At 40.8% G+C, this 21,749-nt stretch overlaps 1 long non-coding RNA gene across 1 annotated transcript in view; it reads left to right on the top strand.

Moving 5' to 3' along the window:
- LOC137216080 (uncharacterized) overlaps positions 1-21,498 on the top strand; it is a 284,238-nt gene extending 262,740 nt beyond the window's left edge. Inside the window, exon 3 of the long non-coding RNA XR_010939585.1 lies at positions 21,440-21,498. This is a non-coding gene — a long non-coding RNA (uncharacterized lncRNA). The remainder of the gene's footprint in view (positions 1-21,439) is intronic.
- The last annotated feature ends 251 nt before the right edge of the window (positions 21,499-21,749 follow it).

Here is a 21,749-nt window from a genome sequence, read left to right on the forward strand (position 1 = left end):
CAGTTTTAAGGTGGCCATTTTAATCACACTTTGTCTGCAGTGTATTAGAGATAAACTTCATTACCTTAGAAACATGGAGTTTGTTCTTTAAAGATCTTGGGAATTTTTAGGCTTGTATCAATGAACCGATTCATAATCTTTATGGATTATTTTGGGAACCTGATATTTTCAGCCACTCAAAATACCTGAGTGATTAAAGATCCGACTCTGACGCCTTAATTTAACGTGGGGTGAGTTGTTCTTTTTCCTGTTTCAGAGACATTTATCCTTCGAAGCAGCATTGGCTGAGGTAAATAAACACTGTGCAGAAATGTGCTCCATAAAGCAAAATAGTATTATATCCACTTTTCTATTCTTGTTTCTTTGTAACCTTGAATTTCTCCAGTTCTTGGTGTTCTAATCAAGGCACTTGAGGTTGTCTGATCCACAGAAGTTTCCCAGACAGTGAAACTTCTTACCCCATTTATGAAAATAGACTTAATTCTAAATTCTCAAGTAGGAACACAGTTTGCTTTCACTTCCTTATTAGCATGACGTGTTCTGGGTTTTAGATTTTTTACCTAACACCATGTTTATAAAAGCTGGTTTCACAGCTGCTTTGTCCTCTTCCTCACCGATGTCCCCCATGAAGTTCTTTGAGAAAACCTTGGGCTTCAGCGGGACCTCTGAGTACAGAGTAATTACAGGACTGAGTTGTAACTACAAAATGTGATGACATCCATCCGCCATACTAATGTCTGTAACATTCTCCACAGGCAAAATGTATTTGCTTAACAGAGTATTAAAAATATGTGCTTGGGGCTTCCCTGGTGGCGCAGTGGTTTGAAAGTCCGCCTGCCGATGCAGGGGACACGGGTTCGTGCCCCGGTCCGGGAAGATCCCACGTGCCGCGGAACGGCTGGGCCCGTGAGCCATGGCCACTGAGCCTGCGCGTCCAGAGCCTGTGCTCTGCAGCGGGAGAGGCCACAGCAGTGAGAGGCCCGCGTACCGCGAAAAAAGAAAAAGAAAAAAATTATGTGCTTGGGTTCAAAATATACCCATAATATCATTAAATAATCACATCATGAACTAAAAATTACTTCTTTGCCAGTGAACACAGGCCATTAGTATGTACAAATCAGATGTGTTCTCTTTGTAATTTCTAGAAATTTGTTATTAGTATACTATTTAGATTTTTTCCAGTGTTGATTAGTTTTACGCACAAAATAACAAAGTGACAATCATTTTTAATATTTTCATACGAATTAACTGACAATACAAAACAATTTAAAACATAAAACATAGCATTTGTGATTTGGGCCATTACATTTTTTTCCTAGATTTGATCAAGAATTCATTTTCCAAAAGTCATAAAATCCTCCAAGTCACCCCCATTGTTTGCCTTGTGATTAATACACATTCCAAACGTGGACAAGATGATGCACAAGTTTAGGCCGTCTCTGGATCTTAGATGGAGGCCACAGAGCGGGCTGTGGGCGTAGCTGCCTTTAGCCTCTCAAGGCCAGTCCTGCCCCCCAGTTACTGCTCCCTTGCCAGTGTTCCCCATGGCTGCCACCCTCATCCAGTCCCCTGACCCCCGGCCATGGCTGTTCCCCCACCCCCCTGCTGAAGCCCCCCCAAAATACAGGTATGAGAAGAGCAAGAAGTTTTGTGGTTCAGGAACGTAGGTTGATGGAGAGGTTGGTTGGTTGGTTTGTCTTTGATCTTCTACCACACCGAGTGAAGATTATGCTCGTGTGTATAATGAAATGGACTTCTTCCTGGGTTGAGTTTCACTTAGTCATTAAGATTAGTGTAATAGTGAGAGAGATAGCACTGCTTATTCTTATATGCAGTATTTACCTGTTGTGCTTTGAAAGGTGAATATGATTGTTGAGAAGATTTCTTCACTATAAACTCTTTATTAATAAGTTTGTGTCAACATTATGATATCCAGATACACACACACACGCAACTTATTTGCATGCGAACCTAAGAAATGTAGTCCCGTGGGTTAAAATAATGATGCAGGCTTTTTAAGCAGTTTTTCTTCTAGTTATTGCATGCTTTACATGAGGCCCATATGACAGGAGGGATAGAATCCTATAAATTGTCACAGCATCAATCTGTGTGACAAACTTACATCAGTACCCCAACTGGAACTTGTCATGAGCCCATGAACATGTTCAGAGAGATTGACTAAGGTGATTTTCCCTTGCTCTTTTACAAGCTAAGGGCACACTTTATGATGTATTTGTGATGTCTTCAGAGGAAGAGTAAAGGCAATAGAGATCTTAAAGCTTTTGCGCAAGGTAAGGAGCTTATTATATCAGATGATAATGCAAACCACGAGAAGCTATGGTGAGGCAGGAGAATACATTGCGTATGTGCCTAGAGCTGGAAGTGGTGCTGTGAATGTTTGCAGTTAGGGAACAGCTAATTCTGAGTGAGTAGTTATTTGGTTTGTAACCCCAGATAAACTACTGCTTATTTCTATGCTGGTAATGAATGAGTCTTTTGGTTTTCAATGTTAATTAATTGAGATGGAATCGCTAACTTTCTCCTGGTCTTCTTGTAAGTATACGCAAGGAGAATCCTGAGCCTTTCATTCTCTGTAGCCATCCTCCCTGATTAGCCAATGCCATAATGGCACAAACTTGTATTTCCTTTTTCCTTAACTATTTGCTTAATTCGGAGATGTGCGCTGAATGGAGAAAAACGACGACAACAAAAGAAGTGGCTGAGCTGTCAGCATTTGGCACGTTTGAAATGACTTAAATGGAGGATGTTTTGCTTCAGAGAGCCTCTGTCTAACAGCATTCGCAGGACCTAGGAAAGACAGAATCGTAATCTCAAGCGCTGACATTCTTTGACGAGTTACTTTAGTTCCCTGCATCACTCTGACCTTTATATAATGAGGATAATAATATTTATCTAGCTTAGATGAAATCTTCCATTGCATTTTTCAGAATCCTTCACACTGATAAAGTGGTATTCCCTCTAAGGCTCTGCATGCGTTACAAATGCAAGCCATTTAACAGTTGGGCGCTTCCTATTACATAGATGTATAAACCAAAAAACCCAGAGAAATTGCATTTTACCACAGATTTTGAAATATAATAAGAGCTAATATTTGCTAAACAATCACTTTGCGTCAGACATCGTACATCATCTCATTTAATTCTAGAACAATCCTGTGCAGGATTTTCTTCTTATTTTCATGGTAAAAGACTAAGAAATCTTCCCAGGATCATCCGTAGCATAAGTGGCAGTGTCCAGACCCTTGTACAACATCTGTAACCTCCCAGGATAACGAAAAGCAAACCACGCGAAAGTTGTATCTCATGGACGTACACGTGAAACAAACTCGCGGAAACGCCTGAGTCGGATTCAGTTGCCCTCTTGCCTCAGCTGATTACCTGGTTAATGACAGCGTTGTCATTTCCCTTTGCTGCTCTCAGCATCTGATCCCTTCAGTGGATGTTTGGTGTTTCTCGGCTGCCCAGCGCCCTGGGAGCAACTGCCCCTCCCAGCTTGGAGATCTGCCCTCCCTCTCTCCAGATTTGTGTGGAACTGAAGTAGAAACTGCAAATGCCCTGAGTCATGTAAGCCAGATCCTGCCCGTGTCACTTGGGCTGGTTCCAGTGCCTCTGGCGAAGCTCCCTCTGGTCCAGTGTCCTACGTCAGGGATGAGCTGAGGTGTTGCAGACTAGCTACAGTCCCTCATGTGGACATTTCCACCCTCCCTGTACACATAATGTCTGAACGTCCCTCAGTTTTATTGCCAACACCCCCAAGTCAACTACCCCGATTAGTTTGCACAATATTTTTCACTGAATGGCCTTGCCTGTATGTACCAGTCCTGGTATGAAAGGATAAAAACAAAGTAAGACTTTAAACAGACTAGACGTTTTACCTCCAGACCAAAATTGACCTGTAGCCTTGACCTCATTTCTCTTGGAAACGTTATGGTAGAAAAAAGGTTTACTTGGGTTTTTCTGCTTTGTTGCATGAGACTCAGAGGCCTGAAGGAAGCCAACGAATTGCTCTGTTTTTATCATTGCACGGAGCCAGGAATCTCTGGCCAGCTCCATTTTAGAAGTATCCATTGCTTCCCCGGCCCTGAAACTCATGACTCGTGAAGCTCTGGGAATATCTTCAATATACTTACTGTGTTTTAAAAGCAATCATTCAAAGTGGCTATTTGAATTGAATCATGTCACTTCCCAACTTAAAAATCCTCTAGTGGTTTTCCATCCCTTCAGGGATAACAAACACAGACAGTCTTCACAGTGAGCTTCAGGCTCGGCGAGATCAGGCTGCCGCCCTCCTCTGCAGCCGTACCTGGTACCACGCCCTCCTCGCCGCTCAGTCCTGCCGCGTGCTGACCGACCAGCAGCCTCGCTTCCCAGGCCTTGGCACATCCTTCCCTCTTCCTTCCTCCTCTCTTTCCCACTCCACCTAATACTTCTACTTATTTGTCACGTCCCACTCAAACTCCCACAGGAAAGCTTTAACATACACCCAAGACTGGAATTGACCCTCTGTTGTATTCTTCCATACACCATCATTTATTTTTTCACTAAAAGAACTTTTCAAAAGGAGAAACAGACTCACAGACGTAGGAAGCAAATGTATGGTTACCAAAAGGGAGGGAGGGATAAATTAGGAGTGTAGGATTAGCAGGTACAAACTACTATATATAAAATGGATAAACAACAGGGTCCTACTGTATAGCATATGGAACTCTACTCAATATCTGATAATAAACTGTAATGGAAAAGAATATTAAAAAGAATACATATATATTCATATACATATGTATATATATAACTGAATCACTCTGCTGTACACCAGAAACGAATACAACATTGTAGATCAACTATACTTCAATTAAAAAATAATAATAATTTTTTTTTTTTTTGCGGTACGCGGGCCTGTCACTGCTGTGGCCTATCCCGTTGCGGAGCACAGGCTCCGGACGTGCAGGCTCAGCGGCCGTGGCTCACGGGCCCAGCCACTCCACGGCATGTGGGGTCTTCCCGGACCGGGGCTCGAACCCGCGTCCCCTGCATCGGCAGGCAGACTCTCAACCACTGCGCCACCAGGGAAGCCCCTAAAAATTTTTTTTAAAGATTTGTCAAATTTGTAGTTATAATGCATTTATCCACTGGTATAATGGTCTTCTAGACTTCTTACTCTGTGAGGGCAAGAGTGGAGCTTGCCTTGTTAGCCACTGTGTCCCTTATCGCCTAGGAATATTCAACTAGACAACAGCTGAACAATGAATATTTGCTGAATAAATAAATGTAAGTGGGAAAATGTAATTTCAAAATGTCAAGAGTAGTCAATCTCTTACTTTCTCCTTTAAATGTTTACTTCTTGAAAAGAACACGTACCATCCTTCTCACCGGAAAAACAAAACAAAACAAAACAAAAACGTTCCAAAAGAAAAGAAAGAAAAAAGGAAAGAGGCATTTACTGAATTGATAAAATCTTGACTCTACAGAAAAATAAACATACTCTAAAGATATAAACTACGAATTCGTATTTTAATAATATGAATAAATGTAAATATGAATATCATTCCTGCTACGGTTTTCTCAATTCCTTTTTTACCTTTGTATTTCAAAGTCTAGCTTGTTCACAAAGCATTCCGGAGAAGGAAAAAAATTATACCACTTTCTAGCCATTTCTTAAATATCAGACATCATCATAAAATGTCAAAATTTGGGCTCGAAGTCTGAATCAGAACATAATTTTAAACACCCTTTAAACATGTGTAACAATAATAACTCTTGTCTCAACAAGCTTAAAACTTTTAATAACATTTCTGGCCCAAAGTGGATAAGTGGGTAAGGTTTGGCGGGGGGTCGGGGGACCTCGTCCAGCTCTTTTTTTTTTCTCAAATATAAAAACCTCTTCCAGCTCTTTTTCTTCTCAAATGTAAAAGCTTGTCCTAAGCAGATGCATTTTTCACAGTGCAGTCAGCTCCAGGTCTAATTGCTTTTCATGTAAATTAAGAGCATGTACCTTTGTTTAAACAGTAATCTAGGTCAAAATGAGGGGCTGGTTTATTTGTTTTCGCTTATTTGTCGCTTTGAAACGGCTCTGAAAGCACGGCCCAAAAGTTCTTCTTGACGTTCATTTATTTATGAAAACAGTCCTCTTTTAAACTCCCCCCCCCCCCTTTCCACTTACCAATAACAGCGATCCACTCCACATGTCATGAAGGCATTTGAAGATACTGGCCAGCTTGGCTATTTAAAAAGCTTGGGGTTTGGGGCTGCTACTATTTATTTTTAGACCTTTAATATTTGTTAAAGCCTGATGAATCTGAGAATACATGTAGAGGGGAAGTACGGACTCAATAGCTTTTGAGTTTGTCTCAGTTAGAGTTATAATAGGTTTCTCTTTCCCTCCTGGACAAGACACATTTGGGGTTTTTTGTCAAAAAAGATATAGACCTACCCTGATATCAGACAAATTTTGAACATAGGTTACATCACAGTGAGGAGTTTCTGACTGGCCCTTTCTAGCTTATGGTACCACTGACCTTGTGTGTGTGACCGATCGTTGGCCGCCTGTGTGCGGAAAATTCTATCTCAGTGGGCGCTCCCTCAAATCTGGTGAAAAGGCTGTTCATGTGTTTGTGTGTTTGTCTTAGACATTTCCTGACAGCGGAGTATTTTGTGGACAACATGCCACCAAGGAAGCTTATTTTGAAAGATCAAGGAAATGTTTTTCTCATTTATATAATTTGTAGCAGTATAAGATATCACGTCTACCAAAATCCACTGTAATTGTAATGCCTTGGTTGTCGTACTCGTGCCTATGACGCAGTGATGATAAAATAATTTAGAAGCATTCCCGACGCTGTAGAGGTCGTGGAGCTACATGGGTCTAAATTTTCGGCACTTTCTGTAGAGGGGACCAATTCCTTACTGCTCTTGTGCTGTTGAGTTATTTTATTCCCCTATAAGAGCACATTACAATAATGCACTCGCAATTATACATTTCAGTTTTTAAATGTGTTGTTGACGACGAAGAAAAAACATTGAAGGTAAACTGTGGATGGCGGGGGGAGAGCAGCCTTCAAAAGATTAACTATTGGTCAGAAAGAAAACCCAGAGCCAGGATTCTAAGAGTAATATTTTTCCTTCAAAAAGCTGAAACACTTCTTTACAAAGATAAGTAAATAAATAAGGCGGGCATTGTTGTATCTTGTATTTGTTTTGCTTACAAGAAAGTGGATTTCTCAAAAAGTCTGTACTAAATACATCCATCCATCAAGAGTTGAACAGTGCGGGTAGAGGGGAGGAGAGTAAAACTACGACGCTGTAGCACTTTAAGTAAATCACAAAAGTATAGAACGTTTACTACCTGTTGGGGAAGTGAGGTGGATCTTGACGGTGGTTTGCTCATGAGATATTTATGCATGTAGTATTTATTGACACTCTGCCTTCTTGCAAAAAGGATTTAAGGCAGCTAAATCTTGAGTTAACTAATGTATAAAATGAACTGTCATTTTTATTACTAAAACTGTAAGATGCATATGAAACATTTAAACAGTCTTCACATTATCCTGATTATTTATTTAAAAATAAATTTATTTTATTTATTTATTTTTGCCTGTGTTGGGTCTTCGTTGTGGCGCGTGGGCTTCTCATTGCGGTGGCTTCTCTTGCTGCGGAGCACGGGCTCTAGGCGCACGGGCTTCAGTAGTTGCAGCACGTGGGCTTCAGTAGCTGTGGCTCGTGGGTTCTAGAGCACAGGCTCAGTAGTTGTGGCGCACGGGCTTCGTTGCCCTGCGGCATGTGGGATCTTCCAGGACCGGGGCTTGAACCCGTGTCCCCTGCATTGGCTGGTGGATTCTTAACCACTGCACCACCAGGGAAGTCCCTATTATCCTTATATTGATATGAAAAGGAGAGATGTAAAAAGAAAATATATTGGACTTGGATATTTTCAACTTTTTAAATTCAGATAAACTAAGAGCATTGCAAAGATGAGCCATAGAATATTGAGACTTAGTTGGGTCATTCATAATATTCAACTGCTCACATCCTTACCATTGGGTAAATATTCAGGTTGGAGGAAGTTGGCCCACAGGCTCCCCACACAGTTTGAATTTTGACGTCATCGTTTGGCAGAAAACACCTTTCAAATACATCTTGTGACATCATGAGACATCCTACAATGACATTTTCCGATGTCTCATCTATCGCAAGACCTTAAGATTTGTTTCTATCAGAAATAACTCAAAGTGTGTTACTTAAATTGTTTCATTTTGCACGTCGATTTCCAAAGTTTAAATTGCATTATTGCTGCTTTACAGAAAATTGAAAGTGTGGTAACAACAACTCAAATGAGCAGATAGAGCTTGTTATCAAAAATAACAGCAAGATAAATAAATTAGTTTAATGAAGTCGTGACTGAGAAGTATGTAAGTCATGTTATTTTGATCAGCAAAATCAATAGCATATTTTGGTCTCGCTTGCCATTTTAATACTAAAAGGCCCTCAGGACACGCAGCAAACTTGAATCTTTGAAACTTTAGAATTTATGAGAACAGGAATTCTGGAACTCACAAGCAGTAGAATTTGCAGAGCTCTGAAACATTCTGTTTATTGAACATGAGTGTGACATTTTCTACTGACTAGTACTGTTATCTCACCTCGTAAACCTCACCCAGATCCTTTGTTCTTCAGCTGCATGGGTGTCTCTCACTGTGACTTTTCTCTTGCCTCTGCTGTGGCTATTGACATAGTTCCCAATGAGTCTCCAAGCTGTGGCCACAGTACTCAACATGCAAACGTGACCACATGTCTCCTGCTTGAATCCCTTTGAAGCTTTCCACTGGCCTCAGAATAACAATGAAAATCCTTAATGCACCCTACCACGCACTGTCAAGGCTGGCCCCTTCTTGACCACCCAACCTCCTCTGCACCAGCAGAGCCCACGCCCAGGGCCCTGAGCCCCCAAAACTGGTCTCTCTCGGGTCTTCAAGCTCACCATTCTCCCTTCTACCACAGGGCCTCTGGATAAGCTATTCCCTCACTCTGCAAGATTCTCCACTCCCCTTTCTCAAGCCTCCTCCATTGGGCCCGGGTAAATCCTACCATCTTCCTCAAAGAGCCTTTTCTAGGCCTCTCAGGTCTTTCTGCTGTGTGGTCTTGCACTACTCACCATTGTGCTGTGTATACAGCTATGTTTGTGTGATAGTTTGTTTAATAACTGCCCCCAGCTACATGAGGACAAAGGCTGATTCTGCCTTTGCTCACCTTTATCCGTAAAACCTAAAACAGTGCCTGACACATAAACATGCCCAATCGTATTTGCTGAACAAACCAATATACATGTAACTAAGAAGGTGTTCCAGTCAGCTAGTTTTATCTTCCCATAATGCAAAGCCCACTTGAATGAATTTTCAAAGTACTGTGTATAGAAGCCACCACTCTTGCTTTTTTCATGTGTTTCTCATATTAAAATGGAAAGTGAGACACCAAAAGCATGCTATTAATTTTGCCGATTAGAAAAAAATTACTTAGATATTTCTCAGCCATAACTTTATTGAACTGATTTTTCTTGCTGAGATTCTCTATAACAAGCTCAGTTTGCTTTTTGAAATGGTTTTGACAGTCCACAGACCTGACTGTATTGTTGTCAGCTTCTTTCGTGTTAAAACCACCCTCATCGCCTAAAGTGTCTCCTCCTCTTGAATGTTATGTATTTTCATAAAGAATCTTTCTAATACTTATGTGTAATACAAGGCTATAAAAAACAAAATTAAGGAGAACAGGGTTCTGCCTATCTATACTCTGATGCTGTTGAATTGTAAATAATTCCAATCATCTTCATCTCCAAACTTTAAAATGCAGCTTTAGATTCTATATTACCGAACGTTTATACCACTTGTATTTTCAAAGTAGGTAATTGCCTGCTATCAGCAGAACTGGGTTTAATAATTTTTCTGCAAGAGTCACCTGCCACCTCGAGAGTGAGACAGTGACTTTCCTTGAATGATGTTATTCCTCTATTTTCATTGGCATATTTAAATTTTGTTGGTGTACATTTTTTTCCTACGGTGTTAAGCTAATCAATTTTTCTTGACATCTTTATTGGAGTGTAATTGCTCTACAATGTTGTGTTGGTTTCTGCTGTATAACAAAGTGAAGCAGCAATATGTATAAATGTATCCCCATATTGCCTCCCTCTTGCGTCTCCCTCCCACCCTCCCTATCCCACCCCTCTAGGTGGTCACAAAGCACCGAGCTGACCTCCCTGTGCTATGCGGCTGCTTCCCACTAGCTATCTGTTTTACATTTGGTAGTGTATATATGTCCATGCCACTCTCTCACTTCGTCCCATCTTACCCTTCCCCCTCCCTGTGTCCTCAAGTCCATACTCTACATCTGCGTCTTTATTCCTGTCCTGCCCTTAAGTTCTTCAGAATCATTTATTTTTAATTCCATATATATGTGTTAGCATATGGTATTTGTTTTTCTCTTTCTGACTTACTTCACTCTGTATGACAGACTCTAGGTCCCTTCACCTCACTACAAATAATTCAATTTCGTTTCTTTTTATGGCTGAGTAATATTCCATTGTATATATGTGCTACATCTTCTTTATCCATTCATCTGTCAGTGGACACTTAGGTTGCTTCCATGTCCCGGCTATTGTAAATAGAGCTGCAATGAACATTGTGTTACTTGACTCTTTTTGAATTTTGGTTTTCTCAGGGTATATGCCCAGTAGTGGGATTGCTGGGTCATATGGTAGTTCTATTTTTATGTTTTTAAGGAACCTCCATACTGTTCTCCATAGAGGCTGTATCAATTTACATTCCCACCAACAGTGCAAGAGGGTTCCCTTTTCTCCACACCCTCTCCAGCATTTATTGTTTGTAGATGTTTTAATGACAGCCATTCTGACTGGTGTGAAGTGATACCTCATTGTAGTTTTGACTTGCATTTCTCTAATGATCAGTGATGTTGAGCATCCTTTCATGTGTTTGTTGGCCACCTGTATCTCTTCTTTGGAGAAATGTCTATTTAGGTCTTCTTTCCATTTTTGGATTGGGTTGTTTGTTTTTTTGATATTGAGCTGCATGAGCTGCTTGTAAATTTTGGAGATTAATCCTGTGTCAGTGGCTTCATTTGCAAATATTTTCTCCTATTCTGAGGGCTGTATTTTCAGCTTCTTTATATTTTCTTTTGCTGTGCAAAAGCTTTTAAGTTTCATTAGGCCCCATTTGTTTATTTTAGTTTTTATTTCCATTTCTCTGGGAGGTGGGTCAAAAATGATCTTGCTGTTATTTATGTCATAGAGTGTTCTGCCTATGTTTTTCTCTAAGAGTTTTATAGTGTCTGGCCTTGCATTTAGGTCTTTAATCCATTTTGAGTTTATTTTTGTGTATGGTGTTAGGGAGTGTTCTAATTTCATTCTTTTACATATAGCTGATCAGTTTTCCCAGCACCACTTATTGAAGAGGGTGTTTTTTCTCCATTGTATATTCTTGCCTCCTTTATCAAAAATACGGTGACCATATGTGCATGGGTTTATCTCTGGGCTTTCTATCCTGTTCCATTGATCTATGTTACTCTTTTTGTGCCAGTACCATACTGTCTTGATTACTGTACCTTTGTAGTATAGTCAGAAGTCCGGGAGCCTGATTCCTCCAGCTCCGTTTTTCTTTGTCAACATTGTTTTGGCTATTCGGGGTCTTTTGTGTTTCCATACAAATTGTGAAATTTTTTGTTCTAGTTCTGTGAAAAATGCCATTGCTAGTTTAATAGGGATTGCATTGAATCTATAGACTGCTTTGGGTAGTATAGTCATTTTCACAATGTTGATTCTTCCAATCCAAGAACATGGTATATCTCTCCATCTGTTTGTATCATCTTTAATTTTTTTCATCAGTGTCTTATAATTTTCTGCATACAGGTCTTTTGTCTCCTTAGGTAGGTTTATTCCTAGGTATTTAGTTATTTTTGTTGCAATGGTAAATGGGAGTGTTTCCTTAATTTCTCTTTCAGATTTTTCATCATTAGTATAGGAATGCAAGAGATTTCTGTGCATTAATTTTGTATCCTGCTACTTTACCAAAATCATTGATAAGCTCTAGTAGTTTTCTGGTAGCATCTTTAGGATTCTCTATATATAGTACCGTGTCATCTGCAAACAGTGACAGCTTTACTTCTTCTTTTCGGATTTGGATTCCTTTTATTTCTTTATCTTCTCTGATTGCTGTGGCTAAAACTTCCAAAACTATGTTGACTAATAGTGGTGAGAGTGGGCAGCCTTGTCTTGTTCCTGATCTTAGAGGAAATGGTTTCAGTTTTTCACCATTAAGAATGATGTTGGCTGTGGGTTTGTCATATATGGCCTTTATTATGTTGAGATAAGTTCCCTTTATGCCTACTTTCTGGAGGGTTTTTATCATAAATGGGTGTTGAATTTTGTCGAAAGCTTTCTCTGCATCTATTGAGATGATCATATGGTTTTTCTCCTTCAATTTGTTAATATGGTTTATCACATTGATAGATTTGCGTATATTGAAGAATCCTTGCATCCCTGGGATAAATCCCACTTGATCATGGTGTATGATCCTTTTAATGTGCTGTTGGATTCTGTTTGCTAGTATTTTGTTGAGGATTTTTGCATCTATGTTCATCAGTGATATTGGCCTGTCGTTTTCTTTCTTTGTGATGTCTTTGTCGGGTTTTGGTATCAGGGTAATGTTGGCCTTGTAGAATGAGTTTGGGAATGTTCCTCCCTCTCCTATATTTTGGAAGAGTTTGAGCAGGATAGGTGTTAGCTCTTCTCTAAATGTTTGATAGAATTCACCTGTGAAGCCATCTGGCCCTGGGCTTTAGTTTCTTGGGAGATTTTTAATCACAGTCTCAATTTCAGTGCTTGTGATTGGTCTGTTTATATTTTCTGTTTCTTCCTGGTTCATTCTCAGAAGGTTGTGCTTTTCTAAGAATTTCTCCATTTCTTCCAGGTTGTCCATTTTATTGGCATAGAGTTGCTTGTAGTAATCTCTCATGGTCCTTTGTATTTCTGCAGTGTCAGTTGTTACTTCTCCTTTTTCATTTCTAATTCTGTTGATTTTAGTCTTCTCCCTTTTTTTCTTGATGAGTCTGAATAATGGTTTATCAATTTTGTTTATCTTCTCAAAGAACCAGCTTTTATATTTATTGATCTTTGCTCCGGTTTCCTTCATTTCTTTTCCATTTATTTCTGATCTGATCTTTATGATTTCTTTCCCTCTGCTAACTTTGTGGGTTTTTTTGTTCTTCTTTCTCTAATTGCTTTAGGTGTTGTAAGGTTAGCTTGTTTATTTGAGATGTTTCTTGTTTCTTGAGGCAGGATTGTATTGCTATAAACTTCCCTCTTAGAACTGCTTTTGCTGCATCCCATAGGTTTTGGGTCGTCGTGTTTTCATTTTCATTTGTTTCTAGGTATTGTTTGATTTCCTCTTTGATTTCTTCAGTGATTTCTTGGTTATTTAGTGGTGCATTGTTTAGCCTCCATGTGTTTGAATTTTTTACAGATTTTTTTCCTGTAATTGATATCTTTGTGGTTGGAAAAGATTGTGGTTGGAAAAGATACTTGATACGATTCCAATTTTCTTAAATTTACCAAGGCTTGATTTGTGACCCAAGATATGATCTACCCTGGAGAATGTTCCATGAGCACTTGCAAAGAAAGTGTATTCTGTTGTTTTTGGATAGAATGTCCTATAAGTATCAATTAAGTCCCTCTTGTTTAATGTATCATTTAAAGCTTGTATTTCCGTATTTATTTTCATTTTGGATGACCTGTCCATTGGTGAAAGTGGGGTGTTCAAGTCCCCTACTATGATTGTGTTACTGTCGATTTCCCCTTTTATGTCTGTTAGCATTTGCTTTATGTATTGAGGTGTTCCTTTGTTGGGTGCATAAATAGTTACAATTGTTATATCTTTTTCTTGGATTGATCCCTTGATCACTATGTAGTGTCCTTCTTTGTCTCTTGTAATACTCTTTATCTTGAAGTCCCTTTTGTCTGATATGAGAATTGCTATTCCAGCTTTCTTTTGATGTCCATTTGCATGGAATATCTTTTTCCATCCCCTCACTTTCAGGCTGTTTGTGTCCCTAGGTCTGAAGTGGGTCTGTTGCAGACAGAATATATACGGGTCCTGTTTTTTGTATCCATTCAGCCAGTCTGTGTCTTTTGGTTGGAGCACTTAATCCATTTACACTTAAGGTAGATAAAGATATGTATGTTCCTATTACCATTTTCTTAATTGTTTTGCATTTGTTTTTGTAGGTCTTTTCCTTTTCTTGTGTTTCCTGCCTAGAGAAGTTCCTTTAGAATTTCTTGTAAAGCTGGTTTGGTGGCGCTGAATTCTCTTAGCTTTTGCTTGTCTGTAAAGGTTTTAATTTCTCTGTCAAATCTTAATGAGATGCTTGCTGGATAGAGTAATCTTGGTTGTATGTTTTTCCCTTTCATCACTTTAAATATGTCCTGCCACTCCCTTCTGGCTTGCAGTTTCTGCTGAAAGATCAGTTGTTAACCTTATGGGGATTCCCTTGTATGTTATTTGTTGTTTTTCCCTTGCTGCTTTTAATATTTTTTCTTCATATTTAATTTTGACACTTTGATTAATATGTGTCTTGGCATGTTTCTCCTTGGATTTATCCTATATGGGCCTCTCTGTGCTTCCCGGACTTGATTGACTATTTCCTTTCCCATATTAGGGAAGTTTTCAACTATAATCTCTTCAGATATTTTCTCAGTCCCTTTCTTTTTCTCTTCTTCTTCTGGAACCCCTATAATTTGAATGTTGGTGCATTTAATGTTATCCCAGAGGTCTCTGAGACTGTTCTCAGTTCTTTTCATTCTATTTTCTTTATTCTGCTCTGCAGCAGTTATTTCCCCTACTTTATCTTCCAGGTCACTTATCCCTTCTTCTGCCTCAGTTATTCTGCTATTGATTCCTTCTAGAGAATTTTTAATTTCATTTATTGTGTTGTTCATCATTATCTGTTTCCTCTTTAGTTCTTCTGGGTCCTTGTTAAACGTTTCTTGTATTCTCTCCATTCTATTTCCAAGATTTGGGATCCTCTTTACTATCATTATTCTGAATTCTTTTTCAAGTAGACTGCCTATTTCCTCTGCATTTGTTTGGTCTGGTGGGTTTTTACCTTGCTCCTTCATCTGGTGTGTATTTCTTTGTCTTCTCATTTTGCCTAACTTTCTGTGTTTGGGGTCTCCTTTTGGCAGGCTGCAGGTTTGTAGTTCCCGTTGTTTTTGGTGTCTGCCCCCAGTGGGTAAGGTTGGTTCCGTGGGTTGTGTAGGCTTCCTGGTGAAGGGGACTGGTGCCTGTGTTCTGGTGGATGAGGCTGGATCTTGTCTTTCTGGTGGGCAGGACCACGTCTGGTGGTATGTTTTGGGGTGTCTGTGGACTTATTATGATTTTAGTTAGCCTCTCTGCTAATGGGTGGGATTGTGTTCCTGTCTTGCTAGTTGTTTGACATGGGATGTCCTGCAGTGGTGTTTGCTGGTCGTCGAGTGGAGCTGGGTCTTAGTGTTGAGATGGAGATCTCTGGGAGAGCTTTTGCCATTTGATATTATGTGCAGCCAGGAGTTCTGTGGTGGACCAGTGTCCTGAACTTGGCTCTCCCACCTCAGAGGGACAGGCCTGACACAGGGTCGGAGCACCAAGACCCTGTCAGCCACACGGCTCAGAAGAAAAGGGAGGGGAAAAAATGAAAGAAAGAAAAATACATTAAAAAGTTATTAAAAGAAAAAATGAAAGAAAGAGAGCAACCAAACCAACAAACAAATCCTCCAATTATAATAAGTGCTAAAAACTGTACTAAAAAAAAAAAAAAGACAGAACCCTAGGGCAAATGGTAAAGGCAAAGCTATACAGACAGAATCACACAAAGAAGGATACACATACACACTCACAAAAGAGAAAAAGCAAAAAATATATATATATCTCTATATAAAAGAAAAAAAGGAGGAAGAGCGCAACCAAATCAATAAACAAATCTACCAGTGATAATAAACTCTAAATACTAAACTAAGGTAAACATAAAACCAGAAACAAATTAGAAGCAGAAAGCAAACCCCCCCACCTCCTTAATTCGGGATGATCCGTTGTCTATTAAGGTATTCCACAGATGCAGGTACATCAGGTTGATTGTGGAGCTTTAATCCGCTGCTCCTGAGGCTGCTGGGAGAGATTCCCTTTACTCTTCTTTGTTCTCACAGCTCCCGGGGCTCAGCTTTGGATACGGCTCCGCCTCTGTGTGTAGGTCGCTGGAGGGCATCTGTTCTTCGCTCAGACAGGACGAGGTTAAAGGAGCCGCTGACTCGGGGGCTCTGGCTCCCTCAGGCCGGGGGGAGGGAGGGGCACGGAGTGCGGGGCGGGCCTGCGGCGGCAGCGGCCAGCGTGACGTTGCGGCAGAGGCGGGCGTGACGTTGCGTCAGCCTGAGGCGCGCCGTGCGTTCTCCCGGGGGGGTTGTCCCTGGATCCCGGGACCCTGGCAGTGGCGGGGTGCACAGGCTCCCCGGAAGCGGGTGTGGAGAGTGACCTGTGCTCGCACACAGGCTTCTTGGGGGCGGCAGCAGCAGCCTTAGCGTCTCCTGCCCGTCTCTGGGCTCCGCGCTGTTAGCCGCGGCTCCCGCCCGTCTCTGGAGCTCCTTTAAGCAGCGCCCTGAATCCCCTCTCCTCGCGCACCAGGAAACAAAGAGGGAAGAAAAAGTCTCTTGCCTCTTCGGCAGGTGCAGACTTTTCCCCGGACTCCCTCCCGGCCAGCCGTGGCGCACTAACCCGCTGCAGGCTGTGTTCCCGCCGCCAACCCCAGTCCTCTCCCTGCGCTCCGACCGAAGCCCGAGCCTCGGCTCCCAGCCCCGCCCGCCCCGGCGGGGGAGCAGACAAGCCTCTCGGGCTGGTGAGTGCCGGTCGGCACCGATTCTCTGTGCGGGAATCTCCCCGCTTTGCCCTCCGCACCCCTGTGGCTGTGCTCTCCTCCATGGCTCCGAAGCTTCCCCCTCTGCCACCCGCAGTCTCCGCCCGCGAAGGGGCTCCTAGCGTGTGGACACCTTTCCTCCTCACGGCTCCCTCCCACTGGTGCAGGTCCCGTCCCTATTCTTTGTCTCTGTTTATTCTGTTTTCTTTTGTCCTACCCAGGTACGTGGGGGTTTCTTGCCTTTTGGGAGGTCTGAGGTCTTCTGCCAGCGTTCAGTAGGTGTTCTGTAGGTGTTGTTCCACGTGTAGATGTGTTTCTGGTGTATCTGTGGGGAGGAGGGTGATCTCCGCGTCTTACTCCTCCACCATCTTGAAGGTCTCTTCTCCAAATCAGTCAGTTTATACAGAAAGAATCTGCATCTTATTGTTTTGCTCACTATGCTTTGTTTCGAGATAAAATTGAAACTTGGTGGGGAGTAGAGAATATATTCACTACAGAGAGACACTGAGGATTTACGATCATTTTAATCAGCCTAAAAGATGAAACCTAAGGACAATTATCGCTATACTTTCTCTGCTTTACCTGATTTTACATGAGCATTTTCAACAGTTGTTCCCTCCTCCTTCAGTTTGTTGTTCAGGATGGTTGATACGAATTGAAAAGTTAGTTCTAGAAGAATGTGACTGTTTTCATTATGAATCCAATCAATCTAAACATCCCTTGAAAAATGTCCATTTAAAATATCCCACTACCCATGAAGATTCTGTTCCTACTCTTAAAAACAATGATTGCAGCTGACTAGGAAAAAGCTATTTTAATGTATAAATATTAATAATAATTAGAATTAAACAGCATTTTAAAATATTAGCTAGCACTCTAAGTGCTTACGAATATTAACTCTATCTCGGTAAATGCATGGAAGATTTCATTTTCTCCCCATTTTAAAGGTGAAGTAATTAAGGCACAGAGAGATTGAGTGTCTCACTCAAGGTTACAGAGTCATGGCAGTTTCGTAGCAAAGCTGGGGTTCATCCACAGGAATTGGGTTTCAGAACCTGCCCTTTCAGAATCTTACAAATGTGACTAGGACAAGTAACACCAAACGTAACAACCCTAATGGTGCTGTGAGATCGTGGAGGGTTAGTGTCAGAGCCAGAGGCCCAAGCCCAGCCTGGGCCTTCCCTGAACCTGAAACATAGGTGCTATAGCGGGGCTCACCCATCAGCAATTACATATGGAAAGAGCCACAGAGTCTAGCATTCAAGACCAAAGCAGAGCTATGAACTTCTTGAATATCTGCAAGAAACTGCAGTACACATTTTAAAAGATGAAATTCAAATCCAACTTTCGAGGAACCCTGGAACACTTCCTCCAAACCTTGGGTTCCCAGGAGCCATTCCAAGCCCCCTGGTCCCTTCAGTAGCTCAGCTGGTAGAGCAGAGGATTGTAGTTGAAATCCCCTGTACTGCAGAGCCAGAGCCTTTACTTCGCTGCTCGTTTGCTCTCCAGTGCACAGTGGCTCCCACCCAGAGTCCATGAGATGTTAGAATCCTGTTTTCTTGGTCAAAAGATGATTTTATTTTATTTTTTCTTTCAATAAAGGAATACTGATCTGTGGGCATAGATCACCACATACCAGAGTTGAATTACTTTTCTCTGCTCAAGAAACCATTTCTGATTTCAGGATGCCTCATCACTCCCCCCTCCCCCTTGATATTTTGTAGAAATCTCCCTTCATGTGGACTCATCTATAGCCGTTATTAGCTGTGCAACAGTAGCACTGTGGCCCAGTGGCATTCTTAGACCCCCAGCACTCAGCCTGAAGGAGCACGAGGTTTTTACTGAATCACTATGTTGTACACCTGACACTACTATAATAGTGCATGTTAATTCTAACTCGATAAAAAATTTAAATACAGAGGACATATATATCGTATCTGTGTCATATATCAAGTACCCACTGTGTGCAAAGATCAGATGAATTCATGTGAGAGATAAGACAAGCACGAATGAAGCCATATATAGAGAGAGAGAGAGAGAAAGGTCTACCCATACGAATATACACGTATTACACAGAGAGTGCACCTAGGATTGATGAATGTGGCTGACATGATTATGGTTAGAAAAAGTACTAGGAAGTAACCTCACCTCCTCCACAAATTCTTGATCTAAGAGCCACTTACTTCTCTCTCTGATGCCTAGCACAGAGCTTAGAGGAAAGAAAGTTCTCAGTAAGTATCTGTTTAATAAATAAATAAGTGAGGAATTAGAGGAAGGAAGGGAGGGAGGGAGGGAAGGAGGGAAAGGGCTTCGTCAACCAATTGAAACATCCAGCCCCGTCTCCAAAATCACCCATTCCTTGACTCCTGTACATCTCCTTGACTATCCAGTTTTTGGCCAACCCAAGATCCCCAACCTTGGTTAGCTTCACCTTTCATTTTCTTAGCTGGAGACTCATGAAGAGTTTCTTGAGAAAATCATGAGAAAATCATGAGAATCCAGGATAAACCTGTCCTGCCCAGTCTCACTGGATCCCTACCCGACCTTGTGTGTTCGTTGACGTTTAACACCTAATCGTGTTGCCCAAGCATCCTCTCCAGTCACTTTCATGTTTCACAGTTTCTCAAGTCATCAGCTCCACCCATGTCCCTCTTAAATGACTTTCTCCTTCCTGCCTCAAAAAATGGCATCTCTCCTCCTTTACAGCCAAACCTCCCACCTACCCTTGACCTTAATTACCCTCCTCTCGTCACTGGTCTCTCCTTCTGTTGCAGTCACATGCTCAAGCTGATTCATCCGTAAGTTACCAAAAGCAAAATGACCACCAAGAAGACATTTTCCTCAACTCTGTCATACTTTTTCTTTCCCTCTTCTTGTCGTGATCCAGATTTCCTCCTCCTGTAAGTCAGCTTTTATACCCTCTATGTGACCACAGTATCTGTCTCAGAAGACACAAATGTTTTCCAAAATCAAATCTATGATTTTCAGACAGTTCTCGTCCTTTCAAATCTACCAGTAGCGTTTAACACTGTGGTGCCTGAAAAAAAAAAGAAGCACAACGTAAAAGCTGAGAATTATGTTAATTCAGTGGACTTGCTGAGGACTTAGGTCCGGGAGACAGCCTCTCAGTTAGCTCTGAGGGACTGCTCCAAAGAGGTGAGCAAGGAGCCAGTTGGACGTGGCTGCAGAGTCTGATAGCTTGATGGCCAGAGCATCCTTTGTTTACTCATGTGGCAGGTGGCATTCTTCCTCCACAACTGTTTACCAATTAGCTCTTCACAAAACACTGTCCACGGCCTCCAGTGTGACTCCTTGACCAGATTCTTGTCCTCCCGTCTCCGTTCCTGACTCTTCCTTCCCCAACACTGTACGTAGATATTTCCTCAAGAGTAGACCAGCCTCTCTGCATGTCTTGGAGAATGACATCCATTCCATGACTCCTCACACTGTAACTCAACACTTTCAGCGAATGTATTAACTAGATATTGATGTGGCCCCTTGAAAACAAATACAACGGCTTTCTGAAAAACGAGCTCTTTCTCTTCACTTCCCTTTTTCTAATAATTACATCAATTATCTCTTAGTCAACAATGTTCAAAACCTAAAAGTAATTTCTGACCTATCTTATATCCTCCCTGTATTTTTGTTTCTTTGTTGTTATTTTCATTTTTTGTTTCTTGGTATAGTTGAGAAAGAAGGAAAGGGAGGAACAGAGAGAATAAGACTCATTGTTTGACACTTGGAAGTTATTCCAAAGGATAATGATGCTAAAATGAAAACTAAATGTTAAAACTCAAGGAATGGATTCATTTTAGCTGTGATTGCTGTTTAAAATGACTAAGTAAAATGCAAAAACGAGGAACACATGCATTTTTTCCCTTCAACAGAAACAAGTATTTGTAAATTCACACAGTAGTAAACATAATCTTGGGCTCTGGGAATGCAGTGTGGCCTAAAGTTTGTCCTACCCTTAATCTAATTATCATCATGTATAATCGGAATTAGCAACAGGGACTGAGTGGGAGGGGCTTTAAACAAGACAAAAAGGTGGCAGGTCTTAGATAAATTCACAAACATTTCACTTTTCGCAAAGATAAATCAGCATATAAATTTCTTGCTTTTACTACTAGAAGAAAAAAGCAAAAAGGCTCTAGATGGACTCATGAAATAAAGTTTAGCTTAATACACTGCTACGGTAGACTTTTTATGATTATTAAGAATTTTTTCCATTCATGAATTTGGAGATTGGGATTGACATATATACACTAATATGTATAAAATAAGTAACTAATAAGAACCTGCTGTATAAAAAATAAATAAATAAAATTCAAAAAAAAAAGAATTGTTCCATTTGTTTTAAGTCAGCAGTAATCTCTCGTTACCATGCATCTCAGCTTTTTAAGAGTTTCAGAACTGAAATTATGCATATAAAACATCAGATCAAGCTTTCTTCCAGTTTATATATTTCACTTATTTTGTTTTAGATTTCCTACTCTTCTAAGACAAAGTGATTTCGAATTTCTGTGCAAGCAAAAAAACTCAAGGCGTCTTTAAAGAAGAAGAGAAGGTAAGTCCCGGGGACAAAAATGTCTCCAGACCTACCAAATAAGACAAAAAAGTCTTCTTAAAATACACAACTTGTTTGTCTTGACAAAATAAGACACTTGCGCTAAGCTGCAGCGTACCTTGTAGCTCATTACTAATGCTGTTAACCTCTGTGAATTAGCTGTAGGTAAATGATTCCAAAAAGTGTAATTAAGCTGATTTTCTTATTCTTTCTGATAATATGAAAGC

The sequence above is a fragment of the Pseudorca crassidens genome, chromosome 21 (assembly GCF_039906515.1).
Source record: "Pseudorca crassidens isolate mPseCra1 chromosome 21, mPseCra1.hap1, whole genome shotgun sequence".
NCBI lineage: Eukaryota > Metazoa > Chordata > Mammalia > Artiodactyla > Delphinidae > Pseudorca > Pseudorca crassidens.